A 20,669-nucleotide genomic window follows, 5' to 3' on the forward strand; every position below is an offset into this window, starting at 1 on the left:
GTGCATTTAGAGCTACGTTAATTTAAGGTAAATGATTATGAAGTATTTTGAGGTGGTTTATCGGAGCGTTGATGTGAATCAGGATTGAGGCAGCCAGGCAGGGACCCTTTGGAGCAAACCTCCTTCAGCAGAACGAGTGGATAAGAAGGGAAGGAGAAACTCTGAAGTTCCCGCGAGTTTTTGGTCTGTAGATGTGGGATATCACTCCAGATGTGAGGGTGTATTGGCAGCCAAAACTCAGCCTCTCTGGAGAAGGCTGATGTGTGACCACAGCCAGGAGTTGGGGGAGGAGCATGGGGACGTCCCGGTTCCACAGTCCCACTGGGGGTTGCTCTGTGTCTGGTTTCCATCAGTGGAAGCCATGCAGCAGGTTGGTGTTGTGGGTGTTTAACCCACAGTGCCCAGCACGGCCACATCATGGGCACCGATGAGCATCCCCCTCCTGTTCTGTATCTTGGGCAGCGATGAGCATCCCCCTCCTGTTCTGTATCTTGGGCAGCGATGAGCATCCCCCTCCTGTTCTGTATCTTGGGCAGCGATGAGCATCCCCCTCCTGTTCTGTATCTTGGGCAGCGATGAGCATCCCCCTCCTGTCCTGTATCTTGGGCAGCGATGAGCATCCCCCTCCTGTCCTGTATCTTGGGCAGCAATGAGGGTCCTCCTGTTCTGTATCTTGGGCAGCGATGAGCATCCCCCTCCTGTTCTGTATCTTGGGCAGCGATGAGCATCCCCCTCCTGTTCTGTATCTTGGGCAGCGATGAGCATCCCCCTCCTGTTCTGTATCTTGGGCAGCGATGAGCATCCCCCTCCTGTCCTGTATCTTGGGCAGCAATGAGCGTCCTCCTGTTCTGTATCTTGGGCAGCGATGAGCATCGCCCCCCCTGTTCAGTATCATGGGAAGCGAGCAGCATCACCCTTCTGTTTGGTATCTGTATCATGGGAAGCGATGAGCATCACCCTCCTGTTTGGTATCATGGGCAGCGATCAGCATCATGCTCCACTCTGAGGCAGCCAGCACACACGCGGTGTCAGCTCCGCATTGGAGCAACACACAGTGAGCAGCAACGTGTCACTTCCACTCAGCGTAGCCACGGATGGTGGCCTCACAGCTGACCAGTGAGTAACACCGGATAAGTAGGGAAATGGCAGTAACGAACTTTTCAGTGTCTAATCCCTGACGTGCTTAGGCAGGGGTGGTGTGTCTGGACTTAAGGATGGCTTTGGGCTGCCTGCGGTGGCAGAGCATCCGCGGAGCTCACACTTAAGGCTTTGGAGGCTGGAAAGTGCTTTGCATTAATGTCATGCGGGGGGTGGCAAGGGCTGTGACACAGCCCGGCTGAGGGATGAGGTGGATTAAGCAGCAAGAGAGCAGCGAAACAACTGAAAAGAGAATTTTTCGAAGTGTTGCTTTACTTCTTTCTCCACGTTTCAAGGCCCAGTTTCATCCTCTGGTTGTTATTGCAGGATTGCTCCCTAAAATGCAGATAAAACCTTATTAAAAATATCCTGTAGGACAAACCCATAAGTCTTTATTTCAATGCCAGCTCTGCTACCAGGAGGCTGTGACTCTGAACCAGCCATTTAGATGCTCTGCCTCAGTTTCCCTGTATGTGGGTGAGGAGGACTGTCCATGTTGCAGGGACTGGTAGGTGTTTTCTCCTCATCAATAAACCCTGAGGCCCTGGGTAAGCACAGACTATTTACTCTGCGGGCTGTTGAAGGTATTAAATCACTGCCTTGCCTGGTTCAAGTCAACATATGTCAATCAATTTGCAATAAATCCTGGTTCTCAATCAGAAGGAGCTCTCGCAGAATAAAATAGAGCAGGCAAAGGGTGGGGATGTGGTACACAGAAGTTACAATGCCAGAGGGCAAAAAAAATGCCTCACTACAAGGGAAATGCAGCTTGTGCTTGATGCTGCCTATTGTCCGGTAACGAGGGGTTTGCGGAGCTGTGCTGACGATGCTCCTGCTATTGATTCGGAACAGATGCTGGGATGCGGGAAGGCAGATGGAGCCCTGCAGCGCAATTACCTCCTGCGATGGGGTGGGCAGCGCTGGCCAGATGCCACGTGGGGCTGGTGCGAGGGTTTGGGTTCAGCCTGGGCAAACCCTTCCCAGCGAGCCTGCAGTTGGGGACAGACCTTGGACATAAACGCGGTCTCGGGCGAGTGAATCTGACACTTGACTAAAATCCTAATTGTGCTGGTGCCGAGGGACCCCCGCGCCGCTTGGAGCAACGTGTGCTGCCGGCTTTCTATTTCTGAATTGCAATCTGTGACAAATCCATCGTCATCTTCAGCACGGGGCTCTAGAGGGCAAAAGAAAGGCTTTTGGAGTTGGGTCGCCATCAGTGAGTGCTCATGGCTAATTATAGCCCCGTCGCTAATTATAGAGGTGGAGGGAGGGAGTAGCGGGGACCATCACTTCATCCCGCTGTTTTGACCACAACCTTGGCACCTCTGTGCACATCTGGGCTGTGGCCAGTGGCTGAAACCCCCTTCTCAGGTGCCTTTTGGGTGCAAAGGGTCCTGCCCTGCAGCTGAGCCTCTGGTTGGGAGCTGGGGGGTGTATGTGCGATGTAATCCGAGGTTTCGTGATGAGTTTCTAAGCTGGAAAATACAGTTGAAATGAAAAACAGCTACAGCTGGAATCCTGGAAGCAGAGGAGGATGTTTCAAGAGCAAGTTAAAGATGCACCAAATGGTTAATTGGGACTTTTGGAGGGGTTTTAGAATACAGCCTCAAGTGTTAATCAGGCAGATAAAAAGCATCTTCCTCCTGGAGAGGAGCTTAATGCAGAGTTAGAGTTGTTTGCTGGCTGCTGCCCTGGGCATGTTCAGTCCCTGATAAAGCATCAAGTCTGGGCTGTAAAAGGAGCACGGGGGTTTCCTTCCATCACTGCTGACCTGGGGGCCTCCAAAACCCATCCCCTCCCCAGCAGCTCATTATCCCTGAAAGACACCCAGTTCTAAAAGCCTCTTCGGGCTTCTCTGGTGGGGGAAAAAGAACCAGCTCCAGTGGGTTCTTCTTGCTCGATGTAAGCCTGTAAGCAATCAATGGGATTTCAAGGGTCCTGAAAAGAGAACATGGCTCATCTTCCCTGGGGAGCTTTTATTCCTCCTCATTATTCCCCATCTCCCTGGCCTGCAGCTTGTGCTGTCCCCAACATAAAGCAATAGAGATATTGCACTGAGTTAATCCCCGGTGACTTGATTCATTTTCAGGCTGGGTTGATTTTATTTATGTATTTATTTATTTATTTGCTGGCGACCGGCCTTGCTTCTGACCCCCTGCCGCTGTTTTCCGTGGCACATCCGAGGCAGCCGCCTCCCGCCGGGCTCTGCATCTCTCGCTCCGCGCCTCCGTAACGCGCCGTCTGGTCTGTCCATCACGGAGCAGACAGCATCCGAGCATCCGACGGGACAATTTTCAGCCTGCGGTGCTGGCAGCATCCTGCTGCTGTCTGGAGCGGCGGGGGGAGCAGAGCTCAGGCTGCTGTTGTGCCGGGAGGATGGTGGTGCTAGTGTGGGTGTCTGGGGGAGTAAAGGTCAGGATGGAGGGTGCTCAGCAAAGGTTGGTGGCTCTGCAGGGTAACATCTTGGGGGCATCACGGGGAGATGCCACCCAGATCCCACAGAGAGGTGCAGGCAGAGCCCAACCTGCTGTGTTCTCACCAGCCTGGGCACCACAGTAAGGCCAGACCTGGCAATTCAGGGCAACCGGCACAGTTTGATGGCTCTGAGTGCTGGGAGGTCCGATGTCCTTGTGGGAGGACGGGTTCTGTGATGATCAGCCCTTAAGGCAGCGTGAGATACGGAGAGTCCTGGAGCAGGTGGGGAAAGATCACAGATTTTTGCAGCAGCTGCTGTTGCTGTCCCTCCAGATGTGCCCGATCGGCCTCTTCCCTCACTCCAGTGCCAGATCTGGGGCTGAGCCCCCCCCGGCAGCTGCTCAGCATGGGGGGAGCGATGCTGGTTCCACAGCTCTCTGCTCCCGCCGCTGTTTCTCCATCCTATCCCTGCATCACATTTAGTCTGTTGGGTATCGCGACGGTTCAGCTGCAGGTCTGCATTAGGTGATCTACGCAGATTGGAAGTAATTCAGCTTTTAAACTCTTCTATCTATTTAACCTTTATTCAAGCGGCCGGATCATGTTTTAATTTCAACAGGAAGGCATTGCCCAAATGCAGGGGAAACCAGAGAGAAGTAACTAATCATTGGGTAGGAACGCGGCTTACGGTTTCAAATCCCAAGGCTTGGTCCTGCCCTCATTGTCCCATTGCATTGGATCCCTTATCCCTCTCCCTTCCAGCCTGGCTCTAATTTTCTAGTGGTTTGAAATCCGTTTGGACCTGCTGGCTTGCCCGTTAGGCATTGCCCCATCTCAATAATCCGGATCAGCAAGGCAGACTGTGTAATTATCTCGACAGTTACTCTGGGTTAATGAGAAATACAGAGAGTAGAGTCGAACTGAGATCAGTTCGCGGTGGTTACCCTGCCCTGTTGTGGGGGAGAAAGGATTTGGGGGGGGGGTTGTGGAGACCAAGTCTCATTGTGCTTGTGCTGAAATTAGCTGTTTGAGGTTTGAAGTTATTAGAACGATAATTACTACTAAAGGGTAAGTTTTGCAGCAGTGTGGGGCGGATTGTGTGCTCTTGTTGATGGAGATAAGAACATACCCCTTGGCATATAACATTAATATCAAACACTTGGGAGACAGGAGCCAGAAAACAAGGGAGATGTTGCTGTATTAGCTCTAAAATATCAGGTTCTGGGTACATCTGAGCTGGGAGAAAGGTGCGTCCTTGGAGGGCACCTTGGGGAGGCAAGAGAATTGAAGAGCTTGCTCAAAAAGGTGTCACCTGAACTGTCCCCGGGGTTTGGACCCCCCGGGAGGGCAGCCAAGACCACAAACACTTTGCTACTCGCACCCATTTAATCAGGGAAATGGAAAGAGCATTTTAATAAGATGATAATGAAGTTGTGGATCAGATTGGTCGGTGCCTCATTTGAAGCGACAAAAGGGGAGCTTTGTTTTTTGCCTTGAGTTTATCGCTTCTGTTCTTGCCTGATTAGTCGTAATCTTCTGCTGTCCTTCACTGGGAAACTCCTGCTTTTCTTCTCAGCAAAAATCTATCCTGAAGTTTGTATACGATCCTCTAGGGAAATCAGGCCACCTATATTTCATTTAGTGACTTCAAACAATTAACCTAACAAAGATTCCTCTCTCTCTCCTCTCCTTCCCCCATCTGTTTCCTAATTACCAGTGGAACTGGGATACATATGCAGCGTGTGCCCATTGCTTTTAATGAAGTCACCTCTCTTCAATAGTATGTGTTTGGCTCTTTAAAAGCTGCGTCTCGCTATTGGGCAAACCAGTAAAACATAGGATGCAGCACGAGGGCGAGTGAGCCTGAAAAGGGTTTGAGATTCACATTTTGGGGAACTTTTTCATGTCAGAGTTGGGATGTGGAATGATTTCCATCCTTCTGATGGATCTGGAAGTGACGAGTCGTTTGGAGTGACCCCGGAGGAGGTCTCAGCCCAGAGCAGCTCTGCGATAAGCTGTCTTTGGAGCAGGGCAGCAGTTTGAGGAGGAGAGAAAGCTCCCGTTTCTCTGTTCAAGAAGGAAGAATCCACGTGTCCGTCTGTCCTTGTGCAGTCTGTCCTGCCTGCCCCATCCTGTGTCCTTTGGGAAGCTCTGGGGATGCTGTGCCGGTGAGCTCTCCCTTCCTATTAAAGGCTCTGTGTGATGATGGGCTGGCCGCTGCATCCATACTGGTGTTACTGGGAGGAGGAGCAGCACCCTGCAACGGGGACTGGGGATCCCTATGGGAACTAATGCCCACTTGGTGCAGGGTTTGCCGCAGCCTTTGGCTCTCAGTGCGGAGATGCAAACGACCTCATGTTCCCCAGCTCCGGCATCCTTGCTCCCTTCTCCCCGTGCTCTTCGCCCCCCTCTGCCCTTCTCCTCACCCTCTATTTTCCTCTGCCTTGCCCTCCCTGTGCTCTGAGTCACCCTGTCTGCACCACGGGGGACACAAGGAGGAAAACCTGTTCACGTCTGGCTGTTCAACCCACGCTGCCGGCGTATGGGGAAGGAGCTGAGATGTGTCTGCCTCCCCCCAACACTGGGGTTCCCCTCTTTTCCCACCATGCCTGGGTCCCCGTGCACCCCAGCAGCCCCTCTCTTACGGACAGCGCTTCTTTCACGGCACCTGCAGCCTGCTTGGCAGAAAAGCGTGTAGCTGTTAAGAGACGCAGTTAATTATAAGCAGGGAAATACAGTTTGGGCTCTGCTGAAACCTGCTGGGAGGTAATTATCCCCTCCCTGGCTCCGCGTTCCGTTGGTGTGCCGCGATGCTCCAGGAGTTAAACGCGCAGCTGATGCTGCTGGCGCTGCATCTCGGGCGTGAGCCTCGCAGGGTTCCGGGCAGGTCCCGCCAGCCGTGCCGGCAATGCAGTAAGTGATTCAGCACAACGGCTGGAGCGAGGCGGGTTTGGGACCAGGCAGCGGCTTGGCTCTGTTTGCTTGTGCTCCGCCACATTTCGGGTCCTGCTTAGGGGGTGTTAGAGCATTGTGGTGGGAGAGGATGGATGGATGGATGGCAGCCCAGTGGGTGTTTGGGGGGCTGAGGGGTTGGCCGTGTGCTCCCAGCACAATGCAGGACACCAGGACACCTTGCACCAGGCACGGATGCTCAAGGACATGTTGTGTTTGGGAGCAAGCAGGGCTTAAGAGATGTTTGGAGCTTGGTTCAGCAGCTTGCTTTGTGCTTTTTGCGTTGCAAGATCAGGACCTGGGAGCTCAAAGAGGATGTTTATTGTTTTCCACCCCAGCTGGTAGAAGGGCAGGAAAGCCCGTGCTGTCCACAGCGTGTCCTCTCAACCAGCCTCCTCCTTGGCTTCTTTTTCTTAAACTGGAGGGGTTCACACTTTTTAGGCTTCATCTTGTACCTTGCAATAAATAACGTTCTTGGCAGAGTCTGTGTCTGGGGCATATCAGGGCTGTGTCTACAGGTCAAAGAGGGGTCTGTGCTTTAATTAAATCACTCTCTTGCACTTTAGTTTGGTACCAGCAAACTTGGTACCCGAGCAATCTGAGAATCGCTTGAATGAGTGTGGTAGAAGATGCGGCTCCCTGCGATGCTCCTCATTCTTCTGTACCTTTATTGCCTCAGTTTCCACAGCTGTAAAATGGAGATGCCGCTGCTGGAAAGGGAGAAAATAGTGCTGAAACACTGGTGAAATACTTACAAATCCCTGGCTAGGAAGTGTCTGTCGGGGAGATCTCTGCTCTCAGCTTTGCCGCATGATGTGCCGGTCTGTCTCGCCGCCCCGGCCGCTGCTGCCAGTGAGGCTGGAACAAAAGGATCTGGGAACAAAACCCCATCGTACCAGCGGTGCTGGCACCCAGGACACGGGGACAGGCCCTGGCTGGCACTTGAACAGAGTGGGGGACAGAGTGGGCAGTGTTGAACCATAGCTCCTGCATTATTCATGAGAGAAAATCCAGCAAGAGCAGGGAGGGAAGGGAGAAGAAAGTTGGAGTTATTAATAACAGTTATTGTGCCTTCTCCCCTTCCCTGGCCCATGGGGATGGGTGGGCTGGAGATAATGCAGCCGGGGGGTGGGGGAGGGCAGGGAGAGGGTCTTGGGCTGAAACCCAGTGATTTCTGGGCTCATCACAGGCAGGTTGGGTCCGCGCCAGGGCCGGGGATGTTGGCAGAGACGCGGGGCTCGTAGCTCTGCCAGGGGCTGAGCGCATCCTCCCCGGCACCCTGACACACATAGCATTGGGGAGAGAGGAGACAGAGAAACCTTAACCCGAGCTCTGGAGGGGAAAAACCCCGTGTCTTAAATGGGAAAGGCAAAGGTAGGCGGCTCTCTGCCCGGGCAGTGACTGGTGAGGAGGTGGCTGTTGAAGTGGTTTTCTGTGAAAGCCATGGATGCTAAGATGTTTGCAGGAGGATGGGCAGGAAAGTCTGGTACAGTGTCCTGCTTGAGGGCTGACCCGTGTGTCCCCGTGTGAGTCACCTTGGGGCTGAGCCCTGTAGTGGTTCCATCCATGTGTGTCTGTCCTGCTTTGGCAGCTGAGAACCCCCACCCCGCCTGCACCCTGACCCCCCTTTGCTCTCCCGTTGCCTCATTTTCCTCATCTGGATGCTGCCCGGGGCAAGTTAATTGGGGTTTGATCTCTATTATCGCAGTGTGTCTTTTGACTTTCTTGCTTTCTGTCCTTTTCAGAGTCAGGCAAGGATGACACATGCATCTAACCCTTTAATTTCTGCTCTCGGGGCCGCTTGTCACCGAGACGGAGCTGAATAACTGAATAACGCTGTCGCTGTGCTCGGGTGGAAACAGCCCGTTCTTCTGCAGGGGGGAGGCGGTGGCGTAAATACCAGCGTTCAGCAGAAACATATGTATCTTTTGATTTAATTAGGATGCTTCTCTTTTAATCCAGAGAGCTTTAGGGCAAGATGTAAAAGTGCTATCCTGACTTCTGGGATTACTTAATAAGCTTTTTCTTGCAAAAGTAGTTGGTGGCTCTGCAGTAATCTGGGTGTAAGCTGATTGTAGCTCCCCTTGCACTGTGGGTTTGTTTGAGTCCAAGCTGGTGTGCGAAGGAGGTTATTCCAAAGCACCTATAGGTGCTCCCCAGGGTGCAGGCAACAAGCAGAGCACATTGCAGGCAGCCCCAGGGTGATGGCAGAAGACTCGAGCACCCTGCAGCCTCTGGGCACAAGGAGATGGAGACGATGGAGTTGAACTCCTTGGGGAGGTGATTAGTGTCATCTTCCTCCCAATAACTGTGCTGGGCACTTTCATTACTATTTAATGGCTGGCTTTGTTCTGCTTTGCACAAACCCTCCTTGCACTAAGATGCTTTGGCTCTCAGGCCCTGGAAAGCTCCGTGCATGGAGGAGAGCGCGGTCCGCTGGGCTGGCTTTGTGCTTCGGAGGGATGAAAACAGCACGTTGGAGCTGGTGACCTGGAAATCTGCCTCCCTGCTCTCCTCCATGCGCCCAGGTGGATTTGTGAGCTGTGCGGCACAAGGACGATATTGCATCTCTGTTGCCCCCAGCAGTGGCTCACGCACAAATCCAGGCTTTTTTTCCAGAGGAAAGCTGCTCTCTGAGCTCTCTGGGTTTCGACACAGGCCGTATGGTCGGATGGTTTGGGTGTAATTGCAGCCGCGTTGCTCTGGAGATGCTGTGTCGAGTTCTATACATCAGTGGTACCTGTCTGTTGCTGTCATTTGATCTGATTAAAGTGAAAACCTCTCACAGGATTGACTGGGAAACCTATCCTCAAGACCCTGATAGCAACAACAGCGTTTCGGTGTTTGCTTCCAGAATACGCTCCAGCAGACATCTGTTACGGGGATTCTCTTTCACAGACCCAGAATTACCTGCAGGTCATTCTTCCCTACATGTAGCTCAAGTCTCAGCTTCTCTCCTGCCCGTGAAGCATCTGAATTCGGGCAAGAAAAACCTGAAGTCTCTGGATAAGCTCAATTCTTCTGTGTTCATCCTCCTGTTGTCCTGGCATCTTTCCTTCAACCCCCATAATTGTGCAGTACAGCCCCAGCGTTGAAAGGCAAGTCAAAATTATACCCGCCGGGCTCCACGCTGCGCTGGGCTGGTGGAGATGCAACAAGAACCATTAGTCACCCTGTAATATCTAGCAGTAAATTTGCTGGGAACTGGGGAAAAAAGGGTGTAACGCATGGCAAGATCCCCTGCACCCAGCAATGACCCAGCAGGAGGGCTTTATATTACCAGCGGGACCAGGGGGAGAGAAGCTGATGCAAGGAGCTGATTGAGCTGCCAGCGCTCAGAGTATGGCAAATACATTTCCATGCATCTCTCTCTCTGTAGGAAGAATTTGCATAGAACTGTATAGCAAATAATTAGCATAAAATGGTTGCAATGAGGTAAAGGCTCCTGGGGGTGTAGCGTGGAGCAGTTTGTGCTCTGGAAGGAAAGGGAGAATTCCCAGAGCTACAGGGGGAACTGGCTGCAATTCCCAGTGGGAAACGCTTATTGAGCTCTGGTGGGGTGGGAACGGTGAGGAGGTTTCTGGTTTCTCGACCATCACGTAATTGTGGCAGAACATGGTCCTTTAAATTGAATCGACGTATTATATATTCCGAGTGGGTATTTTCTTGTCCAGGTCAGTTTATTTACTGCAGTGAATAACAGGATTTCTCTGTCCCTCGCTGGATGGTCTGCACGGGGGTGCAGGAAGGGGGCTGAGATGAAAATAAGCAGGAAAAGGGCTGGGAAAGGGCCGGTTGTCTCCCCACAGCACCGCAGCATCCCTGCCAGGCTCTGCGCCCAGCCTCAAGTTACATTTTGGTGCAAGATCAAGGATTGGCATTGGGAGTAACAACAAAATAAACTTAAAAAATAGAATCACAGTGGGGTCAGAAATCTCTGCTGGGGCTTATGCTGCAATGGGAGCTGAACTAGAGGGGTAGGAGAAGCGGTAGGAAAGCAGCAATGGGGTATGAAAGCAGCAGTGGGATATGAAAGCAGTAGTGGGGTGGCCAACGGCTCAGAGATTCCGTGCAAGAAGGTTTTTCTTCTAATGAAGAACAACCACCAAAATATAAAAGGTGCTCAGACTGATGCTTCAGAACTGACATGGCAAGAAAGGGCCCTATTTTTAAATACAAAATTAACAGCCTTTTGGCAAGGGGAATGGAGAGGGAGGTGCTCTGCCCGCCTGCTCCCTGGCAGGGCTGGTGGGGAACACGCTTCAGAGGGTTCGCTGTAGCTCTCACTAATTTCTCATGAATAATTTTTGAGGTGGGGAGTGAATTCCCCCCCTTTTCTCACCCGGGTGGGTGTTTCTGCGCATGCACGCGGGTTGCCATGGCCACACGCCAGGGCTGCGCTCCCGGGGGATGCGGCCGGGGAGAGCTCTGGGGGTTCGTGACCCCCGAAAAGGGCTCTGATGGGGATGTGGGCCCCGTTGTGAGGATGTTTATAGCTCCAAACCGTCCTGCTCTGATCTGGGGGTGTGATTCAGCAACACCCTAAAGCCTAAATGCTTGGGGTGCGTACCCACGTGTTCCTGGGCAGGGCTTGTTCCTCCTTCAGGGAAATCCTCATTTTTCCAAAACTCAAAGCTCACCCCTCTTGCGTTCCTCAAGATTTTTGGCAGTGGAAACCTCCTAACTGGACTGGATGAGGGGCTGATTTGATTTAATGCCTCCGTCATTTAATCCTCTTTGTCTGGTTGCCGAGACGCTGGCGGTTTGGCTCCGCTCGGCGCTGCCTCCCCGATGCGCTTGTGCCTCTTGGTCCTTCTGCAGCGGGTTTGTCCTCCCCTTTTCCACCCAAATTGACAGTCGTGGCGACCTCTGTGTTTGATCCTGCTTGCTCGGTGGTGGGGCAGACTCAGGGGGAGAACCCCCATTCCTGCTGCAGTGGGCAGCGAGCATCCAACTACACCTCCAACTACACCTGGTGTGGGGCTTTGCTCGTCTTCCTCTGCCGCCTTCTCAAAATACACAAAGCATGCAAAGGGTTACAGATGCCTGCAGGTTTTGAGCAGCTTTCTGAGCCCCAAGCAGGGCTGGGAGGCAGATATTATGGGAATTGTATGCATGCTTGAGCAGGAGGGAGGCTGCTCGGCATCCGCTCGTCACATGCTGCCTGTTGGGATGCCAGGGGAAGGATCCTGAGGTTGCCACCCAGAATAGATGTTTGTTCTGAAGCTAATTGCCCCCTTTCAGTGATTCTCAAATACCGGAGTGCCAAACTTTCTCTGCTCTGAAAATTCCTGGAAAATGCCTGACACTTTTCATTATGTGTTGGGAAGAATGCTTTAAAAGAGCTAACCAGCAAAATAAACAGCTGTTTGTAATTGTGAGATGATAAAAAAGAGTGGTTTATGAGCAGCGAAAACACATTTCTGGCTTTCTCAAGCTCCTTCGATGGGCTGGGTTCTGACAGGCTTGTGATTTCCCCAGTTGCTTCGCTAAGCGTTTGCCAAGTGCGAGGGGGCTGAGGTTCTCGGGGGGGAGAATTTGGGCATCTTTCCATGTCTGAAGTGGTACGGACTGAATTCCTCTGCGTTTGGAAAAGCAACGTTGCCATTGGGTTTTTCCAAATGTGTTTTATTCTCTAGTGCTGCCCAGCGCTCGGAGCCGAGTTCCCAGCCCTGCTGGTTGCACTTGCCAGGCAGCAACGCTCCAACCAGAGCACCTGGAAAATGCTGATGCTGCTTTTATATATATTCAGGCAAGAAAAAACAAGTGGTCCAGCTTAGGACCAAGCCCCTTGTTACCATCTGATGTTGAAACAAAGAAAGAAACGAAACAGCAGAGTCATATATTGTTAAGCATCATCTTTATTTTATCAGCACTGGGGAGCTCTGGGGATCATCCTCCATAAGTGCTCCAATGACTGGACGCTCTTGTGTTGCTTACAGTGACACAATTATTGCGTATTAATTACAATTTGAAGAAATTTTGACATACAGTACATCTGTACTAGGAAATAATAGATGTTGGTTATAATTATTTCGTTTCTTACCTACAATACATCTATTATTAAATATAAACTAAGCACTCTGCTTCTAAACAACATATTATTTAATCTTCTGTCTCCCTCTTGTCATGCAGAAGGATCTAACACTTGAAAAATATCCCCTCATTTTGCAGGTGGTAAGAAAGCATTGATCATGTCAATTGGTTAATGATGGGTATGTCTTCTGTAATTTAATCACAGTGTACATTAATTTAGCAGCTTCTCTTCGATGTTGCTTTACCATTTTGTATTATCGAGCACGGGCTTGCGTGCAAATGAGCGTGAAAATCCCATCCTTAAATAAGAGAGTAACTCGTGAGCCAGGAGTTGGGTTGAATTGGGTATAAAGATGCAGCTGGGGGGATACAGGGTCAGCCCAGAAGTGATGGGACTTGTGGCTCGCTACCCCTTTTGTTCACGCTGGTTTGGAAGTAAAGCTGCTCATGGGATAAGTGCATTGCCCTGAAGTGCAGCTCCTTAGGAACGGAACCAGCAGAGAGGCTGGAAGGCAAAACCAAACTCTTTCATCGCTTATTATGGCTTAAAAACAATTGAAGCCGGCTTTCCCCCTCTGTTCTTTGAGGGGGTTTAATAAATGAGCTGTGAAAATCTCTCTGGGGAGAGATGATTTTTTAATGTAGCTATCTTTGAAGCGTATGCTTGCCTTATCAACACTACTAACAAAGTCATAAAGTGGGGAAATGTCTAAATGGGTTAGGTTCTTCAGTGCCGTTAACTCTTGATGGGATTAGTGCATAACTATGGTAGAGTGGAAGAAACCAACCTTCCCTACCATGAATTTTGGCATCAGTGTATTGTATATATTATTTTCCCTTTGCAGCAATCCAGCTCCACGTAGTTCTTGGTGTGCATTTGAGTTAAGACATTCAAGCTTAGTCTAATTTTTAAAGCAAAGTTAGCATGGAGCTTTCCTTCGGGTTCCATTCCACTTGTAAAGCCACTACATAAAACCCCAGCTCGCACAGCTCCTTCAGTGTAAGAATAATGGTGCTTGGAAAAAGGCAGCAGTTTGTGCTAGGAATCAAAAGCAAGAGAGAAACTCTTTCCAAAACCACACAAAAATCATTTACTGCTTTCCGCATCACTTCAGCCAACATGGAACACATTCCGCGTTTCTGTCCTGGGGTGATGAAGAGAAGGAGCTTGGAAACTGTCTTGTGGTTTGGTTTTTGGGAGGTTTTTTGGTGTTTGGTTGGTTGTTCTGGGGGGTGGGGAGTTTTGTTTGCTTTGTTTCAGTTTGGTTGTGGTTATTTTGGTTCTGTTGTATTTTTGGCCAGGTTCTGGGATGCTTTGGCTGCGTGGTGCTGAGCTCCCTCCTTACTCATTGGGATCATTTCTCCCCTCCCCGAGTACTGGAGGGGGAAACGCATTGAAGTCTATTACTAGAAAACCAAAACCAGATTTCAGCTTAAACTTTGCCATGCAGAGCTCTAGAAAATTGCTGAGTGAGCTCTTGGTTCCTAATCCCTTCTCCTGACTCCTTGTTTCTTGTCAACTATAATGTTTTAATAGCTGTTAGGCTGATATTTTGGATTTAGCGTTTGCAGCAGTTCACCTCCATGATGCAGAGCTCGGCTGGGTGAATTTTAGATGAGGTGGGAGACAGTGGGCTAGTTAAATATTGACCTTTTCCTTTTCTTTGTTTTCCGCTTTAGTTTTAACTCCATTATTTATCTAGTGAAGTTTTCCCCTGCCTCCAGGCTTGTCAGTGAGAGATTTGTATTTGCAAGGATTTGTAGGATGCTGGTTTGTGTAGCAAGTGATAGGATGAGAGGAAATAGCCTCAAGTTGCACCAGGGGAGGTTTGGATTGGATATTCGGAACAATTTCTTCCCCAAAGGGCAGTTGGGCATTGGAACAGGCTGCCCAGGGCAGTGGTGGGTTGGACTCGGTGGTCTTAAAGGTCTTTTCCAACCAAAATGATTCACAGAATCCCAGAGTGTCAGGGGTTGGAAGGGACCTGGAAAGCTCATGCAGTGCAATCCCCCCATGGAGCAGGAACACCCAGATGAGGTTACACAGGAAGGTGTCCAGGCGGGTTGAAATGTCTGCAGAGAAGGAGACTCCACAACCCTCCTGGGCAGCCTGGGCCAGGCTCTGCCACCCTCACCCCAAACAAGTTTCTTCTCAAATTTAAGTGGAACCTCCTGTGTTCCAGTTTGTACCCATTGCCCCTTGTCCTGTCACTGGTTGTCACCGAGAAGAGCCTGGCTCCATCCTCCTGACACTCCCCCTTTCCATATTGATCCCCATGAATGAGTCCCCCCTCAGTGTCCTCTTGTCCAGCTCCAGAGCCCCAGCTCCCTCAGCCTTTCCTCACACGGGAGATGCTCCACTCCCTTCAGCATCTTGGTGGCTGCGCTGGACTCTCTGCAGCAGTTCCCTGTCCTGCTGGAACTGAGGGGCCACAACTGGACACAATATTCCAGGTGTGGTCTCCCCAGGGCAGAGCAGAGGGGCAGGAGAACCTCTCTGACCTACTGATCACCCCCTTCTAACCCACCCCAGGGACCACTGGCCTTCCTTAAATTATTTTTTGATTTAAACACAGCCAGTAATCCCTATCCTGTGTGCTGTACTCAGTCCTGAAGGTTAAAAGCTGCTTCTGTGCCAGCTTCATTATGTAGAAGCCAAATGCTTCTACCAATTAACTTATTACTCCTTTGGAGGGGGCTCAAAAGGCAGATGGAGGGACTGTGCCGACAGTATTAATGACCGTGTTGCAAAGGGTGAGAATTTTATGCAGCGTAATGTGAAAATGTGCCGGCAAAGTTGTGAAGGCTTCGCTGAGAAATGCCGGAGAATGGTGTTTCCCTTCTGGTTTTGAGCTCAGGCTGATAAATAACACGTGATTTCACAGCATCTCTGCTCTGCCAGGCTCAAACGTGCCGTCTGTCGCTGTGGGCTGTAGATATTTCACATCTGAGGACAGGATGGGACCACCGAAATGTTACATGCGGGTGGCTGGGGGCACGTGGATAATTCATCATCAGCTGCTTATGTTGGGGGAAAAAGCTACTCAAAAATGTGACCAGTGAAAGCCAGGCAGTGTGGAGAGGGTTTTTCCTGTGGAAAACTAGCTGAAAATGTGGATTTGTGGGACTTGCTTAGACCTTTTTGGAAAATCACTACAAGACATGCTTTGTGAATGCAGAATAGTCTGGTATAATTTTTTGGGAAGCTATGGCAGGTGGACACTCATTGACAATCAGATTTCCCAGCTATCAGTTAGACCGTAGTGATGTGGCTCATTAAGGGAGTATAGAGGAGAGGTAATGATCTCCCCATGATTCCCCACATGTAATTAGGATCTGAGTGTGCATAGGGCAAGGAAAACCTGTTACGCAGCATTTTTGCAAAAGCAAATCCAGCGGACTTCCAGATTTGTTTCCACTTTTATAGGAGGTTTTAAAGAGTTGCCCCATCTTCCTTGATTTCCCCTCCTGTTTCTCCAAACTGTCCTGTGCTCGTAGTCTCATCTAAAGGTCGTACCTCAAACAGCTCAGGGATGAAATGTCAGATTTGCTGCTGCTTTGCTCCATCACCACCGCCAAAGCGCCCGGGGTTCGAAATTAAATGTCAAAGGTGTTTTGCAGAACGTGGGAACCAGATGTGCTGCAAGACGGTGTCTGGGAAGAGCAAAGCAGCTTAATTACCTTCAGTGATGCTTTTGGAGAGATTTATTGCTGGTTTGCGCTGGTACCCAGGGTGAGGATGTGGTCCTGGAGGTCCAAGGGTGGTGGATGGAAGATGTGGTGTCTGGTCACCGTTCGCTGTAAGGTGATACAACAGCGTGAGGGCTCTGGGGAAGAGCTGCTGTCTGTAAATACAGCTCACTTACGGGATTAATCATCGGCAGGCGTGTTCTTGCCTTGTCGGTGACACCTGTGTGTTTGATCCGGTTACAGACGGCATCTGGGGACCTGCCAGGGGAGGCGATGGTTGAAGGGAATGGGCTGGGAGCGGTGCTAAGAGCAGCCAAAAGGAGGGGGGAGGCTGCAAAGGAGGAGCTGAGCCCAGGGAAATCCCCGTGGGGCTGCAGCAGGTGGGTCCCCACGGACATCAGCATCCCCACCAGCCTGGGCTGTGTCGTGTTCCTGCTGGGGACGTGGCATTTCCAGCTTCATTCCCGCGCAGGTGGGCGGCCACACAGTCCCGCTTTGTTCCCCGAGCCCTTGGAGGAGGCACAGAAGGATTCGCCCCGTGACGCCGCCCATTATGGTCGCATTTCCGTGCCATTTCTGCCTCCTGTTCTTGAAGGGAAAACCCTCCTTGCTCCTGCTGGTAGCTCTTGTCCCAGCTTTAATTCTGGGCTTACAGCACGTCATGGAAATTAAAGCTTTTAGGCTTGAATCCTTCACTTTTGAATACTATAATTTCCAGCGGGGAATGTTCAGCACTTGAATAATTGCACCCATTCAATGCACCCTCAGCATCACCCACGACTGCGAGTGGGTCTGGCAAAGCCCAGCTTTGCCCCCAGCCTGGCCTTGCTGCCTGCTCAGCTTTAGGATGGCTGCCCTAGAGCGCGTACTTCTGCTTTGCAAGCCTAAAACTCAGAAGTATTCACCTTTCTTCTGGCTGTGCCACTGAAATAACTGCATTTCCCTGATGGAGGGAGTGTTCAGCTTAATAAAATCAAGGGTAGTCTGTACTAATGCAATTGTTTTCCATCCACTACATAAAAAATCTTGGTGAATTGCTTAGGAAGGAAAACCCACGGAATGAGCAGTCTCTGTATGCAGAGGTGCAGGCAGGACCGGGGCTCTCCTGGGTCCCCCCGTGGATCCTCCGCACTGCTCCCCCAGCTCATCCATATCCCCAGTGTCACCTGTGGGCCGTTGGAACCAGAGAATTGGGGACATTGGCTCTGGGCAGGGCCAGAGCAGCTCTCAGGGATGCTGGGGATGAACCTGCGCTGTAGTTTGGACTTTGCTGAGCAGACTCGAGAGCCAGAAGGGGAAAGGCGGCTTTTCCAGAGCTGTACAAACTGTCCTCCGCTTGCTGTTTATAGCCATTGCTCTGCGTGATTAACAGTTGGCTAATCACCAGGGGCCAGATGCTGCCATCCCTGTGAGGGGTGGCCGGGGGACACCGTGGGGACAGACATTGTGTTGCATTCCCCGAGCAGCATGGGATGGGTGGCCTAGGAAAGGAGCTTTGCTGTGAGGGCAGAGAACCAAGACCCTGGGGGCATCCTATATGGTCTTGGTCTCTAATCTGTACTTTTCACACCACTTCCCATCCTTGTCCCTCTTAAACAAAGTGACACCCTAATCGAATAAACGACTGTGTATTCTTCCAAACAGTTTGCAATATAAGGAGAGTTGTTAAATATTTTCCCCCAAAACAACAAGGAAAATTGACTGCTTTTTCCCATTAGCTTGTAACCCACCTCATATTCCTTAAATATCCCATCATGCCCCCCGACTATGGCAGCCCAAGATGCAGCCTGTGCCGAAACGATGCTCTGGAGCCCCTTTGTTTTCTACCAAGGACAACTCCAATGATTTGTTTTTCCCCCCTTATTTGCTTCTCACTCTTGCTAATGAAAGGAAAAGACGCGGAAACAAGCGGCTCCTGGGGAGGGTGGGAAGCTGATTAGTGGGGCCAGTGTGACCCGGTGCCCTGTGGGTCCCAGCAGCCGTCGGATCAGCTGTCGCGGGGCCAATTCCCAGCTGCAGCGGGGCCGCGACACCGGGTGATGTGCCGGCTGGCGATGGCCACATCCTTGGCGTCTATGGAAAGTTTCATGGGTTTACTTTTTCTCCTCTGACTGTGACCGGTTTGTAAAGGTTAAATGGTATTTTCTGATTAAACTGAGTGCTCTGGTGATCTCGGCTCATTTCCCACACATGTCACATCTTTCCTCTGACCTTGGGGTAATACTTAACCTCCCCGGACTAGAGTCCCTCTGTGTAATAGAATGACAGTATTTCCTTACATTACCAGAAGGACAGGCTGATAAATTAATTCACATTTATGTAGTGCTGAGATACGACCGTGATAGATTACAAATCCATCCACGGAGTTATCGGTGCTCTCGGTAATGACACGTGGGTGTGAGTTACCTCCTGGAAACGGAACCTCTGTCTGTGCTCAAATGCTGCAAAACGCAGCCAGGGCTCTGAACAGCGAGTGCAATTATCCCTTTCCTCTTGCATTTTTGTCAAATCATTCTGAAATGGAAGCCTGGGTGCAGCTGGTGCTGACTGGAGGATGCTGCAGGGGGAACATTGGGTGAGCGCTGGCTGGTTGGTAGCTAAAAAAGCTAAAATATAAATCTTCTTACTGCTGACATCAGCTCTAAAGCCCAGGGGCTGGATGGATTCGTTCCCATTTCCCATGTTGTGCCCTGTGCGGGGTCGATTGATGCTCCGCGGCTCCTCCTGGCACGCGCCTAAAGTCACACTTTGGGAAGCCATCCTCGTTCCTGGCGACATCACGGCGCTTTCTCTCAATGCTTTTGTGTTTTCTTGGTTCTTTTAAAATGCATCCAGCCTGCGGGGCTCGGGATTGAAGACTCACCCACGTGCGAGGCAGGAGACGGACAGGGAATGAAAGAAAAATGCAGCAGACGGCAAAAATCCCGTGGAGGAGTGAGACAAAAAGCCAGGGGCTGTGGGAAACGGCCTGGGCCGGTGTTCCCTAATGATGTCTGTCTTAAAGATGTGCTGCAAATGCAACAGGGGGACTGTATGAACAGTTATCCCCAACAAATCGGTCTGCCTGGAGTTTTTACAGAGGGTTGGCAGTGAAGGTGTTGAAAGCACTTGTCTCTGCAAAGCTCTGCTGCAGGTCATCTCTTGAGAAATTTCATTTTATTCAGAGGACAGGAGCAAAGATGCATTTGGGGAAACTTTTGGGGCTACAGTGGGTATAGAAAATGATTGTTGATAGACACTAGGCCATCAATAATTTTAGTCTAAGACCTGTTTCCCGTGACGAGCCTGACTTTGCTTCTTGCCTGTGCTAGAGGGTACATAGATCTGAAGCATTAACTGCTGCCAGGATGGGTATGCTGATTTTTTTAAGGGGGAGAAGAGGAGATGCAAATGAGTTTGCTGGTGTTTGCTCTGACAGTTGTTTCCCAGAACAATTGTGAAAGCTGTACCCAAGCTCAGCAACAGACATAAAGCGCTTCTCTCTCCCAAGTGGGAGCTGCTGCCCTCCCCACGCACCGCCGGTTGTCCTGCGGGATGGAAATACCAAATCATCATGTCTTGCCGTCTTCACAATCATTTCTTTGCCTGTTCATGATAGCTTCTTTCCTTCTTTCCACTAACTTCTGCGCTGTAAGGCAACATTTGCTTTGAATGGTTTCTTATGCATCTTGTAGGGATGCAGCTGCGCGTTGACCAGTGTGTGTCTGCGTACAACCAGGGACACCAAAAAGTGTGTGGATGTGTCCATCTGCATGTGACAGAAGGTTCCATTGCTGCTAAATGAAAAAGAGGTGTAGACTGATGGCCAGGAAGTCACCAACTCAGAAACTCATCTGATATGTTTATGGGGGGAGCCCATAGAGAACCTGAACGGAGCAGGAGCAAAATGAAGCCTTTAGTCACTGTTAAGGAATGACATATATTCCCTCTAAATCAATGTTTTTCATTATCTGAAACCAAAAGGGTTTTCTCTTTGTGGAAATGTTGCTCTGTGCTATTTAATCAGGATTAATTAAGAGTCTGAAATGCATTAAGTGGTGCCATAGGAATCTTCTTGGGAACACTAGCTGCTAGACTTTTACTGTTCCTCTTACAACCGTAAATAAGGATAAATGCCTAATTGCTACTGAAAGCATCCTGCTGGACCTAATGAACTGATTAAAACCAGTTCTTCATTGTGGAATTATTTAATTTTATTTAACTTCAAACAGAGATTCTCCTTGCTTGCCATTTCTGTGTCTGCTCTGCATCCCCCCATCTGTGTTGGGGAGTTCATGCCCACAGTCATTTTACAGGCGTGGGGCTGCAGGGAAGGGATTTGTTTCCATCATTATTCCGGAAGGTGTCGTTTCATTAAGCTGTTGAGAAGGAAATGAGTTTCAGCCCTTCCCCAGTGTGATTTGTACATGTGGGGAAGTCCTGGGGCTCTGCTCAGTGTC

At 50.5% G+C, this 20,669-nt stretch overlaps 1 protein-coding gene across 46 annotated transcripts in view; it reads left to right on the top strand.

Moving 5' to 3' along the window:
• Window positions 1-20,669, top strand: part of NFASC (neurofascin) — an 87,296-nt gene that overhangs the window by 7,749 nt on the left and 58,878 nt on the right. For 2 of the 46 annotated variants that reach the window (XM_065038293.1, XM_065038296.1), the window contains exon 1: window positions 6,442-6,465. The exons of 42 other annotated variants lie outside the window; for them this stretch is intronic. The gene's annotated coding sequence lies outside the window, so the exon portion shown is untranslated. Of the gene's footprint in view, window positions 1-5,379; window positions 5,721-6,441; window positions 6,466-7,752; window positions 7,879-20,669 lie in introns of those variants that run through there. 2 more of the 46 variants (XM_065038300.1, XM_065038292.1) reach the window with 2 other exon arrangements.

The sequence above is a fragment of the Columba livia genome, chromosome 22, assembly GCF_036013475.1.
Source record: "Columba livia isolate bColLiv1 breed racing homer chromosome 22, bColLiv1.pat.W.v2, whole genome shotgun sequence".
Lineage (NCBI taxonomy): Eukaryota > Metazoa > Chordata > Aves > Columbiformes > Columbidae > Columba > Columba livia.